General features: G+C 39.5%; 1 pseudogene; it reads right to left on the bottom strand.

The window, feature by feature from the left end:
* Positions 1 to 506: 506 nt before the first annotated feature.
* LOC101569097 lies at positions 507 to 4,855 on the bottom strand (annotated as a pseudogene).
* Between the last annotated feature and the right edge of the window lie 650 nt (positions 4,856 to 5,505).

Raw genomic sequence — 5,505 nt, 5'->3', positions numbered from 1 at the left:
TGCTGGAGAAGTCCTGTCTAGAAGTTGAAAAATTGTCCCTTCTCCTCTACATACTTCAATATTAAGGATCACACTGGACTGATCTCTGGGATCCCAGACACAGTAATCTTCATTATTGTGTCTCTATATGTGGATTTAAGATTCCTAGGATTTAACACAGGAGACCAAGCTGTGTTCCTACTTCTCTAGTTTCCACTAAATCCCGCTGGGTACAGGCCTATACTTCTGATCCTTCTCACTGACTGATAAGGCGATGTACCTCTTCTCTGGCACTTGCCTCACTTTATTATTACTTGGACCCTCATTCATTTTTCTTCACTTGCCATTTGGTCAAATTTTTATCCCATTCTAGAGTTCCAGAAATAATCTCTAGTATCCTTATTCTTATGTAGTCTTGTCTTCCTCTGTGCTTCTTAGTTAAAAGCTTTCCATGTTACAATACTAAAAATTTAAAATTGTAAAGTAAGCCTGTATGTTCCTTACATTGAACCTATCTCTTACTATTGTTATTGTAAGACATTAGCAGATGTCTGTAAAGGAATCCGGCAGTTTTCTCTGGCTACTTTTGTCATCCTCTCTGTAAAGAAAACAGATAAGTTGTATACAAAATTGTGGTGGAAAGGTGTAAAGGAGATTTACCAAGAATTGAAATTTGTGTCAAGAATTGTTTGGTGGTCATTCTCTATCTCAGAAAATGTCACATTTGGGAATAGCAGATAATGTTCTTGCTCCTGACAGTTACATGTAATGTTATGTTAGAAGATTTTAATTGCACTAAATTAAGATTCTTTATTTCTGAGTTGATGATTGCACTTATTTGTTCTTTGTTCAAATTATTATTTGTTATGTTTACTAGATGACAGAATAGCTGAGGTATGTGATAAAGAAATGTAGAAACCCTTATATGGTGTGCATCTCCAGAATATGAATAAAATCCAATCCTCAAATGAGCGAATGTAGTACTCTAGGAAATCAGGTTCATCTAAGATGATTTCTTTTTATTGTGGTACTGGGGATTGAACTCAGGACCCTGCACTCGCCAGGCAAGTGCTTATGCTACTGATATATCTCCCCAGCCCTAAGATGACTTTGGAATCTCCTATTTGTCAGTTTTAGCTTACGAGACCAGCAGACCTTATATTTCCTGGAAAAGTTCAAGTGGGCCATAATCTAACAAAAACTGTGAAAGATCTTTCGGTTTTGTTTTTATTACTTAGAAATGTGTTTCCTTGTATAATACATTATAAAAATTTAACCTTTTCAATCTTAGTTTCAAGAATAGTACTTTTATTTATAGGTATTAATATTGGTACACTATTGAAGTAAAGTGTTCCTCCACAGGGAAAAAAAAAGGTATATAGTGGAGAAAAATAAGGATCTCATTTCACAGTTACTATCCATGTTCTTCCAATTTGGAGCATAAAGAGGTATGTGAACACGGAAATGTCTTCAGAGAGCCCTAGCCATCCTGTGAGCCATCCTATGAGCATCTACAGCGATAAGGACAGAAGAATTTTAATTTATCCACAAATTTAGGAACAAGTGTTTAATGGAATCTTTAGAAACCACAAAATATTTTCCTTATCTTAGGATGAAACAGAGTATTGGCTTATCCCAAAGCACCAGAAATAATATTTGATCACAAAGTAGATATTTCGGATATACCAAGATTCAATAGTTTACTGGGGCAAAAGATATGAGAATTTCCTGGAGTCCCAACATGGGCCATATGGAGGAGAGAGGGCGTGACAAGAGCCATTTTACATTCTGCTGAAGAGTGTCACAGAGTGCCAAGTGTGAGGGGCTACTAGAATGGATATCGGTGCATTCATAAACAGAGAAGCCCCAGGAGAGAGCTACAAAGTCAGAGTAATCCATGAATATGCCAGTAGAGAAAGGACCTGCCAAAATATGCAAGGTAAAGTAATATTAAAGTGAGCTTACAAGACTAACCTTCCTCAGCCACATGAGATTGCTTGGTTGATCCCTTTACCACCATTTCTGGTACCTGCTTAGACCCTAAGTGTCAAAAACAGCAGATTGCAGTTTAAAGGGGGGGGGGGGGAAGAGAGGAAAAAGCACATAATCCCTTCCCGAAATATTGTGTAGTGCTATTTTAAAGGAAAACCATGAATAGATAAGTTTGGTTTTCATCCAGGGGAATAAAAAGGATGACAACATCTCAGTTCAATCTTTACAAATAAATATTGGGCCATTTGCATATAGTGACACTGGTAGGAGTTGGTCATTAGGAGAACTCTGAGGATTGCTACACAAAGAAACTCTTGACTGTGGTACCTGTGGACAGTCTCTCAAGTTAAATTGGCATGAGAAAGTCCCATATGTGAGAGTTATTTCTAAAAATCTATTTTTTTGCTTAAATTTCTTTCAAGCAATCTATACCGTCTCTCTTTAAATATCTTTAAAATATAAAGGTTTGGCCTTTTAATTGTTGCATTTATGTCGATACTAAGTCTTTGGAAATTCTAGTAAGTGAAAGTCTGTACCAGAGAATTTGCCGCCTTCCAACGTAGGGTCCTTTTACATTTCCACAAATGTCCAGGACTGACTTCCTCTATAAATGTGTTTCCTATGGATACACTTTGCTTCCTTTTCTCAGTGGTTGGCAGCATCCCCTCTTACCCTTCTAACATTCCTCCAGAATGTTTCACTGTGAATTGGGGAAGTACTTGCTACTTTTCTCAAAGTAAAAGGAAAAAACCACAATGAACCAAAAATACATCAATTAGAAAATCAGATTGAACTATGATCCTAGGCAGCCCCAAAGTTTTCCCCAAATGGACATTGCTGTCTTGCTATCCAAGGGTTATCAATGAAGGTTCTCTGATTACTGTGTTCTGTAGCTTGCTTGCTTGCTCTCTCTCTCTCTCTCTCTCTCTCTCTCTCTCTCTCTCTCTCTCTCTTTCTTTCTTTCTTTCTTTCTTTCTTTCTTTCTTTCTTTCTTTTATTTCAGCTTTTCTGAGCATTTATTACAAGACCGCAACAGTGTTTCATCTTTTCTTCCCAACATCCTGCCCTGAGGCTTCCTTGGCTCTCTTTACCCGGATAACAAAGAGCCTTGGCAGCACGGGCCGTGCAGACTGGCGAACGCCTGGAAGCTTTTCCCTCCTCTGCGGTGATGCTGGCCTTCTCCTTCCTGTAGACGCACCTGATGGGCATCACAGGTCCTGTCACCTGGGTGGCCAATTCCAGTTCTTCAGCAGAGCTGTCTGCCTTCTTGGGTGTTGATGGCTTCCTGGGGAAGAGATTAGAGCGTTGGCTTGCAGGGACTCAGTGGATTTGTTCCGCCACCTTGGGTCCGCCTAGATGCCAGTGGTCCTCCGGGCCATCCGCTTGTGAATTTCGGCCACCCGCAGTGTCTCCAGACTGAAGTCCCTGCCTGCTCGGACCTTGGTGTGGTATCGCACCGCGCGACAGCGCACCATGGGCCGGATGGGTGCGGACGCAGGGCGCGGGGGATCTTCCGAGCTGGTTGATGGCACCACGTAGCCAGACGCCGCTGCCAGCCCTTGTGGAAGTGGGGCTTCAGAATCGGGCCATTCCGGCTGGGCGCTGTGACTGCCTCTTAGGCCGAGGATCGGCGGAACCGAAAGGCTGTGCTCTGTAGTTTCATTAACCAAGCTTCACCAATAGTTTCACCAACAGCATTCAAGGCATAAAATTTCACATAGACAAGAATGATTTCTTTGCTTTATTTTTTGTTATTTTTCTATATTTGGAAAATGACTTTAATAGTTTTGATTCACATTACTATTAACAAAGTCTGTGCTTTCCCAAAGCATCATACAAATGCAATAATCAATATAATTTTTTTTTATTTATCAATTCAAATTTTAGGTAAAACATTTTGGACTGCCAAGCCATACCAAAAGAGCGATTATCAGAGAGGAAAACAGAAAGCTCTGATACAGATTTGTTCTCCTAAATTCATTTGCTGACGCTTAATGGCCAACGTGATATCAGTAAGAAGTGAATCCTTCAGGAGGTGAGTATGCTCTAGAGTTATATGGATGGTGCTATAAGATGCATATAAGAACTTGAGGAAGGCCTCTTTACCTCTTCCACCAACTAAGAAAATAGCAAGAATATCCAGACCAAACACACTTTCATCTTAGGATTCTCAGCCCTAGATTGTAATAAATAGTTATTTGATTTTGTTTTTTTTTTTCTTGCGTAAGCAGGGATTGAACTCAGGCCCTTGAGCTTGCCAGGGAAGCACTTATTCTACTGATCCATCTCCCCGGCCCTGCTAATAGTTATTATTTGAGAATTACCCAGATCCAAGTTGTTTTAGTCTGGATTCACCAGAATAACAGATTTAACATTCATACATACACATGCATGATTAAATGATAGGTTCACTAGGTAGGCTTCCCATGGCCACCTGGAGGACAGAGGATGGAATACTACAAAATGGGCCTCTGCATGCAAGGGTGAGGCCCTAAAGTTAGCAGCAGAAGCTGGTGGGTTTCTTTTTAGGAAAGACAAAGGGTCTGCTTTGCAAAGTTGAAGAGTCTGGGCTGGAGAACTGACAGAACTAGAGAAAAACACCCAATGCCATTTGTGTTTTATTATAGTAGCACAAAGTGAGAAAGACAGTGAATTTTTAGATTGATAAAATAATGTGGAAACTTAGGAATTGTGCAGGATAAACATACAACTCCTCCACATTTCTAAGCCCTATTTTTATTCCCAGTAGGGCTTGTGTTCAGAGGACAAAGTAGGATTTTTCATACTAGTGATCAATAGAGAAGAAGGATCCTACCAGGGGGTTTAGGTGGAACTTGAAGCAGTCATTTGGATGGAGTCGGACTCTTTTATTGAGAACTTCCATTGATTCTTATTCAGTCATCATTTATTGGCAGTACCTGACAGACCTGTGGGTGAACTGCTAAGAAGCCATTAAAGGACTGAAGGAAAGCTTAGCTTTTCATGATGTTATATTTACAACATTTGCTCAATCAATGATCCTTTTCCCCTTTTTTTAAAGTTCAGGGCACTGCAAGAATTTTTGTAGAATTTCAATAACTCAGTAGAAATGCACTTCAAATATTGGGCAAATCACATCCAATCACTAACATAGGAACCCAGAAGTCCTATCTAGTATTGACCCTGAGTATCAGCTATTTAGGCAATTATTTAACCAAACTGAATCTTAGTTTACTTGCCTGTGTGATAACAGTGGTGTTTCTAGGGTGCATTACTGAATGGAATAATACATGAAAACTTTCCCACGCAAGGTCTGACAAGTACTCCTGCTCCATTAAAAGGGAGCTGCTGTTAAATTAATCATACATCTAATAAAATAGCTGAAAATTTTCCATAAGAAAACTTTTAGTGCAATTTTACTAAGTATTCAAGAACTTAATAAGACCAAGGGCAAGATCTATTTTTGTGATACCTAGAATACTATTTGACAATGTCAAAAAAGTATACATTTTCTTCTGCCTCACTAGCTGTGTAGTCTTACTTAGTAACTTTAAT

This window comes from Octodon degus, unplaced genomic scaffold (genome assembly GCF_000260255.1).
Source record: "Octodon degus isolate 3935 unplaced genomic scaffold, OctDeg1.0 scaffold00082, whole genome shotgun sequence".
Lineage (NCBI taxonomy): Eukaryota > Metazoa > Chordata > Mammalia > Rodentia > Octodontidae > Octodon > Octodon degus.
This window is presented reverse-complemented; position numbering and strand designations above follow the sequence as displayed.